Source organism: Saccopteryx bilineata, chromosome 5 (assembly GCF_036850765.1).
Source record: "Saccopteryx bilineata isolate mSacBil1 chromosome 5, mSacBil1_pri_phased_curated, whole genome shotgun sequence".
Classification (NCBI taxonomy): Eukaryota; Metazoa; Chordata; class Mammalia; order Chiroptera; family Emballonuridae; genus Saccopteryx; species Saccopteryx bilineata.
Genome location: NC_089494.1, coordinates 183,554,630 through 183,569,596, shown reverse-complemented (window position 1 = coordinate 183,569,596; position 14,967 = coordinate 183,554,630). Strand labels below are relative to the sequence as shown.

The following is a 14,967-nucleotide window of genomic DNA, read 5'->3' as shown; positions in this document are numbered from 1 at the left end:
AAAGTAACTTAAGCAAGTGAATTTAAGTGTCACCTCATTATATAAACCAAGATGGTATACACCATCACTATTTAAGGTGTCTCATTTGGCTCAGTTATTTATCTTGCTTAGTAAAGCAAGTAATATAAACAGGCACTCATTCCTATAATCACATCAATAATCAACATTACTTGTGTTATACTATCATAGTATCTGCTAAGTAAAAACAAATAATATTTTCTGTAACATTTCCTGACTTCATTTCTTCTTATCTCTATATTGCTGGTGCCCTTTATAAATATCCTAATTATACAGACTATGTAGCAAGAAAAATCTCTCTAATGTAATGCTAGATGAAAATATATAATATAAAATAGAATGTATGGCTACAGCTATATAAGTTATGTGAAATTATATATGTGCATCAAATCCTATACATTACACGATTTAATACTGAAAAGAAATATGCAAAAATTAACAGAATATCAATGTTAGAGTCAGGAGTTTTAGGGTGATTATCCTTTTGCAAAATTTCCCTTAATTAAAAATTTTATAATCTAAATAAAAACAGGAAGGTCTACCATATATTGAAAATACTTGGCTCTGGCTGGTTGCTCAGTGGCTAAAGTGTCGGCCCAGTGTATGGACATCCCAGGTTTGATCCCCAAGCATACAGAAGCAACCATCTGCTTCCCTTCCCCGCCCTCTCCCTTTCTCTCTCTCTCCCGCTCACACAGCCAGTGGCTCAATTGGTTTGAGCGTGGCCCCAGGCACTGAGGATAGCTCAGATGGTTCAAGCATCGGTCCCAGATGGGGGTTGCCAGGTGGATCCCGGTTGGGGCACACACAAGAGTCTGTCTCACTATCTCCCCTTCTCTCACTTCAAAAAAATAAATAAATAAAAAGGAAACTAAAAGAATAAGAAAAGAAAATAAGAGGAAAAAAAAGAATTACTAGTATAAAATATATCAACATACAGACATCTAAATGATTTAGTTATCTGGAAAATTCCTTATTAAGAATGTTTTGATCCTTTATAGTTTCTAAAAAAATAAATAAATAAATGTTATAGTTGGTGTACACATGCTCAATATATAATTATGTCATAAACAGTCTAGTGTATCACTAGCTGAAGATTTTTTTACCATTAGAGACAACTATTAAGCAGTCTTGGAGATACTTAACAGGAATGATTACCAAATTCAAACAAGAAAGTACTGAATGGCTTCTCCTCTACTCATTACTTTCAAAAATTATTTGCGTGGTGTCAAGACTTTCCAAAATACCTCCTCTCCAGTTTCTATTCCTGCTAATCTCCCTTTGATCCTCCAAGTATTTCAAAGAATTTTGTTATTCTCTGAAAATAACCATGTCATTAATGCCACAATGTCTTTATTCATGTGGTTTTCTCCACCAGACTGTTTTTGCCAATTCTTTTGAACTATGTAGTGAATCCTTCAAGACATAGTTCAACTGTGATATCCCTACGCCCTCCAAAAACTCTCTTCTTCAGGCTTCCAGTGAACATTTTATTATGACATGTTTATTAAGATATCATTTCACCAACTTTTTTATATTGAATTTCATTCATTACTTTTCTGTTGAAATTATAGATCCCAGTGAGCAGTGATTTGTCTTCTATATATTATCAGTGCCTGGCAATATATCTGGTACACATACTCACTCAAAAAATGTATGATAAACATTTGCATGAGTAAATAAACACATATCTCCACACATAAAATAGCTAATATGTAAATACACTTATAGAAATTAACCTCATTTTCATTGCACTGACATTCAACTGAATCCTAAAATATATCCTCCTAAACAAACAACAAACTGATTCAAATTTAATTAATATGAGCTATGTGAAGGAGTTATGGCAAGAAAAGAGGGAACCACTTCAAAAGAAGCTATGGCCGGCCCTGGCCGGTTGGCTCAGTAGTAGAGCGTCGGCTTGGCGTGCAGGAGTCCCGGGTTCGATTCCCAGCCAGGGCACACAAGAGAAATGCCCATCTGCTTCTCCACCCCTCCCCCTCACCTTCCTCTCTGTCTCTTTCTTCCCCTCCTGCAGCCAAGGTTCCATTGGAGCAGAGTTAGCCCAGGCGCTGAGGATGGCTCCATGACTTCTGCTTCAGGCGCTAGAATGGCCCTGGCTGCAACAGAGCAATTATCCTAGATGGGCAGAACATCACCCCCTGGTGGGCGTGCCAGGTGGATCCCGGTTGGGCGCATGCGGGAGTCTGTCTGACTGCCTCCCCGTTTCCAACTTCAGAAAAATACAAAAAAAAAAAAAAAAAAAAAAAAAGTGAAGCTATGGCCAAAATCTACTAGATTATATTATTTATTTCAAAGGGGTAACCCTTTGGTATAAAAATTATTAACTTATATAATACTAACATACCTTTTCAAACATACTACCTGCTAGTCCCCTACACAAATTCTTTGTTTCAGTCAAATAATCTTATCATTGTCTTCCATAAGATCCCAATTCTCTGTATTCACTCACTTAGCTCTCCATGCCTAAATGCATAGTCTTCAAAGCCAACCTCTTATATAAATACTCTATAAACTAGACTTCTCCATTACACAATAGGCCTTCTTTAAATTCTTACGGCATTGGCCCTGGCCGGTTGGCTCAGCGGTAGAGTGTCGGCCTGGCCTGCGGGGGACCCGGGTTCGATTCCCGGCTAGGGCACATAGGAGAAGCGCCCATTTGCTTCTCCACCCCCACCCCCCTCCTTCCTCTCTGTCTCTCTCTTCCCCTCCCGCAGCCAAGGCTCCATTGGAGCAAAGATGGCCCAGCGCTGGGGATGGCTCCTTGGCCTCTGCCCCAGGCGCTAGAGTGGCTCTGGTCGCGGCAGAGCGACCCCCCAGAGGGGCAGAGCATCGCCCCCTGGTGGGCAGAGCGTTGCCCCTGGTGGGCGTGCCGGGTGGATCCCGGTCGGGCGCATGCGGGAGTCTGACTGTCTCTCCCCGTTTCTAGCTTCAGAAAAGAAAAAAAAAAAGATAAATTCTTACGGCATTTAATTACAAGGTCATTTACAAAGCACCTGTCACATTTCATCTTGCTTTAATAGCTCCATATATATCTTTCTCACCTAACTTTTAAGCTTATTTCAGAAATCATGTTTTAAATTTCACTGTTTTTATTAACTATTTGAACAGAGTTTCCTCTATGTGTGTGTATGTGTGTGCGTGTGTGTGTGTGTTTGTGAAAACCATTCAGGTGGTCTTTAAAATTCCCCTTACTTTCTGTTCACCATGGGTATTGGAAGTGACTACAGATTTATTGAAAGCAAAAAAGAAGTCAGAAGGTAGTTAAAAATTCAAGTTTATAAAATTAAGTATTCATTTAACCATAAATAACTACAATATGAATACTAATATACCCATTATTTTTTACAGAATGGTTTTTAAAATATACTTAACATCACAGAAAACGCTGAACCCTTTCTACTTTATTTTAACTAAATGAAATGTTATTAGAAGCATACTTTAAAACTGTAACTTACTGATTGAAGATGCTCTTTAGCCTCTAGCACTTTTCTCTTTGCAATAGCTAATTTTCCAGTACAAGACAGATCATAGCTTGCTGGTCCTGGACCATCGGAAATAAACTTCTTAAAACGTTTCTCCCGGTTTTGTAGACTACAGCCTCCTTTTATATTATACTAAATTGAAGAAGAAATATATAAAATAATTAAAAGAAGAACTTTATAATTAATACTTATTTGATAAAATTTATATATTAATATGAACAAATAGTTTCAAAACCCAACCTGAGAAGTTAAAGGTCTTGATTGAAAACATAGTTCTAGTAAGAGAAGATGTAAGAGATGACAATGGCAGCTGTCAGTTGTAACTCCCAACTCGATCTAAAATTTACTGTACTTACAACACTCTGAGAGAATACTTTAGATAGAATCAGACACACAGGAGTCTCCAAAGCTATGGAGCAAGAATAAAGAGTGTAGGCTTACAGGCTCCAATTAGTATCTCTGAAATGAGCTAAAAATTCTGGTATCCATATTGCAAGAAAAAGGAAATCTTCCAAGCTTCCTTAGTATATTTTTCATGAATAATATTTTGGTCATTTATATGGATATTTATGTAGATTTCCTGGCAACAGCTTGGTTTTATGCTTAGATTGATTTTAAATATTGTTAATTGCAGAGAAAGCACTGGGAAAAATCTTCCATGCCACATATCTGGATTCTATAGAATCAGAATATTATCATCTGGCTAATAACTAGAAAATGCAAATAAATTTCAATCCTACTTGTTTCTATAAACAGTCAAAATACAGTAGCTCCAAAGATGATTCATAATAGTGGTTGACATTTGATTAATCAGAAAAATATATTTTTTAAGTCACTGATTTACCAACAGATCTTTTCACATGGGGTGCATATGTTAGTTGTTCACAATCACTATTAACTGAACCTATCTCTAGCTTGCATATTCTTCAGCTTTATTCAGCTTTTCAGAAATATACAATAGAGGTTTTCTTTTTAAAAAACGAGTGAAATTATATGCATAAATATCTAATTTAGTACTTAATTACTATTTAAATTTCTGTTTAAAGAGATTGTATCTATAATAATAGACTGTAATGATTTTGCAAAAAAACATTACAAGTTATATAAAAAGTTAAATCACCTTTAGAAAAGAAGGCTTCCTCATATTTTGATTATTTGAAAGCCATTACTATAGTCTCTATGAAGAACAGGCTGACAGCTGTCAGAAGGAATGGCCGTTGGGAAGCTGGGTGAAAAAGGCAGACGGACTAAGCAAAGAAAGGAAGCCTCATAGACAAAGACAACAGAATGCAGATGACAAGAGAGAAAGGGAGGTTGGAGGAGGTAGAGAAGGTAAAGGAGGATAAATGGTGATGGCAGGAGATGACTTTAGGTGGTGAACACACAATACAATATATGGTCATGTATTATAGAATTATATACCTGACACTTATACAACTTTATTAACCCATGTCACCCCAATAAATTCTAAACTAAAAATAGGCTCTCCAATCTTAAACTCAAGCTGCAATTTGAATTTATATTAACTATTTTAACTGAAGACTAAAAAAATGGTCTAATGTGATTTTTTTAACTACAGTACAAATGAACCAGAAGTTTTCAGGTCATTCATGTTTCAAAAATTACCAATTCTACTGATTTTATAAGCAATTACAAAAGGAAATGCCATGTGTCAGATAAGTGACCCCAAAAAATATATTACCAAGTAATTATACATTTTATATGAAAACCTAAGGTAAATAGTCTTACTATTTCTTGAATACTAGCTATCATCTAAATACTATATTATAGTTATTTGATAAATTATTATATTGTCAACAACCCCCCAACACTACAGGGGCCAAGTCTCAATTGAAGGATGAGAACATACTGTATCACATATGATATCCTATCATTCAGCTCGAGTGAGAGGCAGCACTCAGATCAAAAATCAAACCTAATTTGAACATCTATTACTAGGCCTGAGTAATAAAAAATATGAAAGAAACTATTTCTCTGGCCCAGAAAAGAAATCTCACATCTAGAACTATTCTCATTATTAACAGAAACAAGATGGTACCTGTCAAGCAGAGACAGGTCAGAAACTGGGAAAAAACTGGATCAGAAAACATAAATGAAATTTGTGGCCCTGGCCAGTTGGCTCAGCGGTAGAGCGTCGGCCTGGCGTGCAGGGGAACCGGGTTCAATTCCCGGCCAGGGCACATAGGAGAAGTGCCCATTTGCTTCTCCACCCCCGCACCCCCCTCTTTCCTCTCTGTCTCTCTCTTTCCCTCCCGCAGCCAAGGCTCCATTGGAGCAAAGATGGCCCAGGCACTGAGGATGGCTCCTTGGCCTCTGCCCCAGGCGCTAGAGTGGCTCTGGTCGCGGCAGAGCGATGCCCCAGAGGGGCAGAGCATCACCCCCTGGTGGGCAGAGCATCACCCCTGGTGGGCGTGCCGGGTGGATCCCGGTCGGGCGCATGCGGGAGTCTGTCTGACTATCTCTCCCCGTTTCCAGCTTCAGAAAAATACAAACAAAAAAAAAAATTTGTACTGATACTTTGAAGTGAGAATCCTAGGAAACAGGAAAAGAACAGAACAAGGTAGGTGACCTAATAAGCTAATTGTCTATCAAAGGATCAAAGCATGCACTTTGTAAACTTGATTCTTCTCCTTCTTTTATTTTAATCCATGTTCTTTCTTATTAAGCAAACTTCCTTTCAAAAAATTTTAGCATGCTTCAGACATGCTAAAGAAAACAAAGGAAAAGGGATTTTGCCCATAACTGGGCCAGAGGTGTAAAGGCACAAAGTATACCCAACCCCCGCCTGACTTTGGAATAGTGGTGACAACCATAATTAAAGTCAAATAACTATATATAAGAGATACAGAGAATGACAGACCAAATTACTGCCCATAGTTTCAACTCCTAAACTTGCTGTTTTATAAAGTGTCAAGTATTTTGTATTTTACAGTGGAGGGAGACCCTCACAACTACAACCCACATTTCAGGCTTTTTAAAACTTCATTTGCATAACCAGGCAGAGGTGCAGTAGCTAGAGCAGGTGTGGCCAACAGTTTTTGCCCCCGGACCAGATTAGAAAGAAAAATTTGAGTGACGTCACGGAAATGGCGCCGTGAGCAGCGCGTCCGACAGATCTCCCCAAAATCACAACAAATTTATCAACTAGAAACAGAAAAATTTATCCTCGGAGCATTCCGGAGTTCCACACAAACTGAAAGCGAAAGGACTGTTATCACTTGAATCTGAGAGACGAGGGTGTGGAGGAAGCTACCGCAGGGACCTTCATTCAAGCCGCGGAGGGAGTGCGCCTGTGGTGAGTCAGCTCACACTCGGGAGCGGCGAGCAGCTGCCAGCGCGCGCCCGGTCCGGTTGCAGAGCGAGCACCGCTAATGTTTCCCGTGGCCCGCGCACTGCGAGTGAGAGTCCCCAACCACCAGTGCCCGGAGCACCCCATTCGCGGGCGTGCCCTGGGCATTCCACGCACCCAGAGCGCCCCACTGGCCCGCACACCCAGGGTGCCCCATTATCCTGCGCCCGGTGCACCCCAGCCGCCAGCGGCGGGGTGAGCGGGAGAGGCGCCAGGGCAGTCTTCCCTACTTGGGAGATTCTCTCTGTGGGCGGGGCACCTCACCCAGCCATTCAAGCTAACAATCAAGCGTTGGGGGAGGGGTGCGCAGGCAGCCCGAAATACCTTCGGGAGCACAGCTGCGGACCCAATCACTGAAATTAGCTTAACCCATGAAATCTGCGCACCCACGGGTTCTAATTGATAAGATCTCTCTCAGTTCAGCGATCCAAGACAAGAGGTGTGATATTTTTTAGTGCCTCTCGCTAAAGGGGCGGGGGCAACTTCTGATTGATAGAGCCTCCATATTCAGGGATAAACGCTAACAAGAGGGACTTGGCAGATAATAAGATGTATACTACACTAGTCACAAGCAGAGACTAGTGCCTCTTCTTCCCAGCAAAAACAGGCTACAAAGTGTGGAAAGCCTGGGTTGAGTGGTCCAACTGAATGCTAGGCGCTGAACAGTCACCTTGACAACAATTGACTCCCACCCCCGCCTGATTACACTGGAGGCTCTGACTGCCAGAGCCTTTCCCAAAGCCTTGTGCTGAGTGGGGATACAGTGGGGATTTCCTAGCTCTTTGAGCCTCTTACTGCCCAGGCAGAAGCAGTTGCAGCCTTATAGCTGGTTCACCAGGCTGCTAATTCAGGAAGGGGGGACTAGGAGAGAGACTCCAGGAAAGCAAACTCTCTCATCGTTGGACCCTGCAAACGCCAACAAGCCTTGACTACCAGCAAGACTAAAGCCAATTATATGACATGGCCATAGAATCCCATCAACTGCAAATCCCTACCTAAGTGTGACACAGGGGCAGAGCCTGGGGTACAGAGTCACCGACCAGGAAGAGGGAGAGAAAAGAAAAAGGAAGAAGTTAACCTCTCAAAATCAAGAAAAATCCACATATTTTACAACTTGTTCCACTAATTTTTGTTGTTGTTGTTGTTGTTTGTTTCTTCTATCTTATTGCCTTTATTATTATTATTTCTATTTCCTCCACCTCGGTCCTTTTATTCTCTGCCCATCTTATGCTTCCCTTTTATTGAACTACACTACCCATGAGTGTTACATTTTATTTCTTTTCTTCATTCTAACCTTCCTTTAAGGTTATACTACAAAACATTTAACTCTCACTCTCTCCTCTTTTGTTTTTTTTTTTTTGCTTTTTTTTGCTTTTTTTTTTCTTCCTTCGTTTTTCTTTTTCTTATTTTTTCCTTTCTATTCATTTTTTCTTTTCTCGTTTTACTTTTCCTCCTGTTTAATCCTCAATCACAAACAAATTAGTTAATTTGGGACTCAAGGGTTTTTTTTGGTTTTATTTTTCTTTTTCGCTTTTGTTTTTGTTTTTGTTTGTTTGTTTATTTTTGTGGCATTTTGGGTACTTTTTACGTTGCTTTGTAACTCACTAGCATTCCTCCCAACCCAAGGTCTCCATTGTATTTAGTCTTTGCTCCACTTAATGCAACAGATTTTTACTTATTATTTTTATTTTTTTCTTCTTTATTATTATTTTTTTCTTCTCCTTTTTTCTGGTTCCCTCTTATCCCTCTCATTATATCTCTTAGTCGACCATCACTTACAAGAAAATCATCTTATGCTTGTCTAAGATTTTCTTCCTTTTATTTTTTTTTTTTTTTTTGCATTTAGTAGGTCCCTACTCCCTTTTTTTTGCCCCTTGAACTCTTCACCCCAAATCAGGCCCTCCATTATAGGCAGTTTTTGTTCCATTTAGCATAATATAATTCACAGGTCATCACGATATTTCCCTGAGGAGGGGAAAGGAGGGAAAGAGAAGAAAGAAAAAAGGGGGAAATAATAAATTATTACTGTTTTTTTTTGTGGGGTGTTTTACCTTTTTTTTTTTTTTTTTTTACTTTTTACTCTTTATTAATTCTAATTAGTGCTATCAACAAGACCACCCTCAGATGCCAATAAGAAAGAGGAAATCGAATATTATGGATACAAAAGAAAGAGAGGTAACACAAATAGATGTGAAAAAACCTATGAAGAAAAGACTAAACATATTGGAAGCCTTGGAGCTAAATAACAGAGAATTTAAAATAGAAATCTTAAAAATACTCAGAGATATACAAGAAAACACAGAAAGGCAATTTAGGGAGATCAGAAAACAACTCAATGAACACAAAGAATATATTACCAAGGAAATTGAAACTATTAAAACAAATCAAACAGAAATGAAAAACTCAATTCACGAGCTGAAAAACGAGGTAACAAGCTTAGCTAACAGAACAGCCCAGATAGAAGATAGGATTAGTGAAATAGAAGACAAACAACTTCAGGCACAACAGAGAGAAGAAGAAAGAGACTCAAAAATAATAAAAAACGAGAAAGCCCTACAGGAATTGTCTGACTCCATCAGAAAGAATAACATAAGAATAATAGGTATATCAGAGGGAGAAGAGAAAGAAAATGGAATGGAGAATATACTCAAACAAATAATAGACGAGAACTTCCCAAGCCTGTGGAAAGAACTAAAGCCTCAAATTCAAGAAGCAAACAGAACACCGAGTTTTCTTAACCCCAACAAACCCACTCCAAGGCACATCATAATAAAGATGACACAAACCAATGACAAAGAAAAAATTCTCAAGGCAGCCAGGGAAAAGAAGAGTACAACATATAAAGGAAGGCCTATTAGATTATCATCAAATTTCTCAGCAGAAACTCTACAAGCTAGAAGAGAGTGGACCCCAATATTTAAAGCCCTGAAAGAGAGGAACTTTCAGCCAAGAATACTATACCCATCAAAGCTATCCTTCAAGTATGAAGGAGATATAAAAACATTCACAAATACAGAAATGATGAGAGAATTTATCATCAGAAAGCCCCCACTCCAGGAAATACTAAAGGGGGTTTTCCAACCGGATTCAAAGAACAAAAGAAAACAACACCACAAGTAACAGCTCCACCAAGAACACAATAAAACCAAACTTAAACTGTGATAACAAAACAAAAAAAGGGGGGAGAGGATGGAGATTAACAGTAGCAAAGGACGATGAAGTGCAGAAATACTCATAAGATAGGGTACTACAATGAATATGGTAGGTACCCTTTTCATTACTTAATGGTAACCACCCTTGAAAAAACCACCAAAAAAACACTTGACTTAAAAAAGGTAGCAACAGAGAAAAGAAGTACGGAACACAACCAAACAAAAACAAATGATAGAAAAACAAAAGAGAAGAATCAAACAAGATACAAAACTAACAGAAAGCAATTTATAAAATGGCAGTAGGGAACCCACAAGTGTCAATAATTACACTAAATGTAAATGGATTAAACTTACCAATAAAAAGACACAGAGTAGCAGAATGGATTAAAAAAGAAAATCCAACTATATGCTGCCTACAAGAAACACATCTAAGCAACAAGGATAAAAACAAAATCAAAGTGAAAGGCTGGAAAACAATACTCCAAGCAAACAACACCCAAAAAAAAGCAGGTGTAGCAATACTCATATCTAATAATGCTGACTACAAGACAGAAAAAGTACTCAGAGACAAAAACGGTCATTTCATAATGATTAAGGGGAAGTTAAATCAAGAAGACATAACAATCCTTAATATATATGCACCAAACCAAGGAGCACCAAAATATATAAGACAGCTACTTATGGACCTTAAAACAAAAACTAACAAAAATACAATCATACTTGGAGACCTCTATACACCGCTGACGGCTCTAGATTGGTCATCCAAACAGAGAATCAATAAAGATATAGTGGCCTTAAACGAAATACTAGAACACCTGGATATGATAGACATCTACAGGACACTTCATCCCAAAGCGACAGACTATACATTTTTCTCTACTATACATGGAACATTCTCAAGAATTGACCATATGTTGGGCCACAAAGACAATATCAGCAAATTTAGAAAAATTGAAATTGTACCAAGCATATTTTCTGATCATAAAGCCTTGAAACTAGAATTCAACTGCAAAAAAGAGGGGGAAAAACCCACAAAAATGTGGAAACTAAACAACATACTTCTAAAAAATGAATGGGTCAAAGAAGAAATAAGTGCAGAGATCAAAAGATATATACAGACAAATGAAAATGACAATACGACATATCAGAATCTCTGGGATGCAGCAAAAGCAGTAATAAGAGGAAAGTTCATATCACTTCAGGCCTATATGAACAAACAAGAGAGAGCCGAAGTAAACCACTTAACTTCACACCTTAAGGAACTAGAAAAAGAAGAACAAAGACAACCCAAAACCAGCTGAAGAAAGGAGATAATAAAAATCAGAGCAGAAATAAATGAAATAGAGAACAGAAAAACTATAGAAAAAATCAATAAAACAAGGAGCTGGTTCTTTAAAAAGATCAACAAAATTGACAAACCCTTGGCAAGACTTACCAAGGAAAAAAGGCACAGGACTCAAATAAATAAAATCCAAAATGAAAGAGGAGAGATCACCACAGACATCATAGATATACAAAGAATTCTTGTAGAATACTATGAAAAATTATATACCACCAAATACAACAATCTAGAAGAAATGGATAAATTCCTAGAACAATACAACCTTCCTAGACTGAGTCATGAAGAAGCAGAAAGCCTAAACAGACCAATCGCAGGGAGGAAATAGAAAAAACTATTAAAAACCTCCCCAAAAATAAAAGTCCAGGCCCAGACGGTTATACTAGTGAATTCTATCAAACATTCAAAGAAGACTTGGTTCCTATTCTACTCAAAGTCTTCCAAAAAATTGAAGAAGAAGCAATACTTCCAAACACATTTTATGAGGCCAACATAACCCTCATACCAAAACCTGGCAAGGATGGCACAAAGAAAGAAAACTACAGACCAATATCTCTAATGAATACAGATGCTAAAATACTAAACAAAATACTGGCAAACCGAATACAACAACATATTAAAAAAATAATACATCATGATCAAGTGGGATTCATCCCAGAATCTCAAGGATGGTTCAACATACGTAAAACAGTTAACGTAATACACCATATCAACAAAACAAAGAACAAAAACCACATGATCTTATCAACAGATGCAGAAAAGACTTTTGATAAAATACAACACAATTTTATGTTTAAGACTCTCAACAAAATGGGTATAGAAAGAAAATATCTCAACATGATAAAGGCCATATATGATAAACCATCAGCCAACATCATATTAAACGGCATAAAACTGAGGACTTTCTACCTTAAATCAGGAACAAGACAGGGTTGTCCACTCTCTCCTCTCTTATTTAACGTGGTGCTAGAAGTTCTGGCCAGAGCAATCAGACAAGACAAAGAAATAAAAGGCATCCATATCAGAAAAGAAGAAGTAAAGGTATCACTTTTTGCTGATGATATGATCCTATACATCGAAAACCCGAAGGACTCCACAAAAAGATTATTAGAAACAATAAACCAATACAGTAAGGTCACAGGATACAAAATTAACATACAAAAGTCCATAGCCTTTCTATATGCCAACAATAAAATATTAGAAAACGAACTCAAAAAAATAATCCCCTTCACGATTGCAACAAAAAAAATAAAATACCTAGGAATAAACATAACAAAGAATGTAAAGGACCTATATAACAAAAACTACAAGGCATTGCTAAGAGAAATAGAAAAAAACACAATGAGATGGAAAAATATTCCTTGTTCTTGGATAGGAAGAATAAATATAATTAAAATGGCCATATTACCCAAAGCAATATATAAATTTAATGCAATTCTCATCAAAATTCCTATGAGATTTTTTAAAGAAATGGAACAAAAAATCATCAGATTTATATGGAACTATAAAAAACCCCGAATAGCCAAAACAATCCTAAGGAAAAAGAATGAAGCTGGGGGCATTACAATACCTGACTTTAAACTATATTATAGGGCCACAATAATCAAAACAGCATGGTATTGGCAGAAAAATAGACACTCAGACCAATGGAACAGAATAGAAAGCCCAGAAATAAAACCACATATATATGGTCAAATAATCTTTGATAAAGGGGCCAACAACACACAATGGAGAAAAGAAAACCTCTTCAACAAATGGTGTTGGGAAAACTGGAAAGCCACATGCAAAAGAATGAAACTCGACTACAGCCTGTCCCCGTGTACTAAAATTAATTCAAAATGGATCAAAGACCTAAATATAAGACCTGAAACAATAAAGTACATAGAAGAAGACATAGGTACTAAAATCATGGACCTGGGTTTTAAAGAACATTTTATGAACTTTACTCCAATGGCAAGAGAAGTGAAGGCAATGATAAATGAATGGGACTACATCAGAATAAAAAGTTTTTGCTCAGCAAGAGAAACTGATATCAAAATAAACAGACAGCCAACTAAATGGGAAATGATATTTTCAAACAACAGCTCAGATAAGGGCCTAATATCCAAAATTTACAAAGAACTCATAAAACTCAACAACAAACAAACAAACAATCCAATAAAAAAATGGGAAGAGGACATGAACAGACACTTCTCCCAGGAAGAGATACAAATGGCCAACAGATATATGAAAAGATGCTCAGCTTCATTAGTTATTAGAGAAATGCAAATCAAAACTACAATGAGATACCACCTCACTCCTGTTAGATTAGCTATTATCAACAAGACGGGTAATAGCAAATGTTGGAGAGGCTGCGGAGAAAAGGGAACTCTCATCCACTGTTGGTGGGACTGTAAAGTAGTACAACCATTATGGAGGAAAGTATGGTGGTTCCTCAAAAAACTGCAAATAGAACTACCTTATGACCCAGCAATCCCTCTACTGGGTATATACCCCAAAACCTCAGAATCATTGATACGTAAAGACACATGTAGCCCCATGTTCATTGCAGCACTGTTCACAGTGGCCAAGACATGGAAACAACCAAAAAGCCCTTCAATAGAAGACTGGATAAAGAAGATGTGGCACATATACACTATGGAATACTACTCAGCCATAAGAAATGATGACATCAGATCATTTACAGCAAAATGGTGGGATCTTGATAACATTATACGGAGTGAAATAAGTAAATCAGAAAAAAACAAGAACTACATGATTCCATACATTGGTGGAACATAAAAACGAGACTAAGAGACATGGACAAGAGTGTGGTGGTTACCAGGGGTGGGGGGAGGGAGGACATGGGAGGGAGGGAGGGAGGGAGTTAGGGGGAGGGGGAGGGGCACAGAGAACTAGATAGAGGGTGGCGGAGGACAATCTGACTTTGGGCGAGGGGTATGCAACATAACTTAATGACAAAATAACCTAGACATGTTTTCTTTGAATATATGTACCCTGATTTATTAATGTCATCCCATTACCATTAATAAAAATTTATTTTAAAAAATTTAAAAAAAAAAGAAAGAAAACTTTTATCACAGGCCGGACAAAATATTAAAATTAAAAAATGTTAAATACAAAAACGATTCATTTAAGTAAACAAAATTTTCTTATGTGATTTATTTATGAATAAATGTAAGTAATTTAGTACAACAAATTAACAAAAAAACTAATGTGACGTGTTGAGGCGCTTTGCATCGCCTATTATTTTTTTAATATCTGGCTCTATACTTGTAGTACCTATTCTTAACACAGCGTCCAAATGTAAATCATGCAATCTTGATCTTGTACTTTTATTTAGATTCATTAAAGAAATAGTTTGTTCACAAATATAAATTGAGCTGAAGATTACTAAATATTTCTTGGCAAGTTTTTTTTAATTTCCATATTTTCCATTATTCAATTGCTTATAAAAAATTACACGGATGAGTACAAAAGTTGTAAATCTTTATAATGGAATTTTTTTAAAAAATAAAGAAGTATCACGAATCCATTCGACCAATTATTGAAAGTTAACCCTAGATTAGTCACACATGGAAT

General features: G+C 37.3%; 1 protein-coding gene across 1 annotated transcript in view; it reads right to left on the bottom strand.

Moving 5' to 3' along the window:
* The window catches only part of STPG2 (sperm tail PG-rich repeat containing 2), a 154,503-nt gene that overhangs the window by 107,682 nt on the left and 31,854 nt on the right, over nt 1-14,967 (bottom strand). The gene's annotated exons all lie outside the window — the stretch shown is intronic.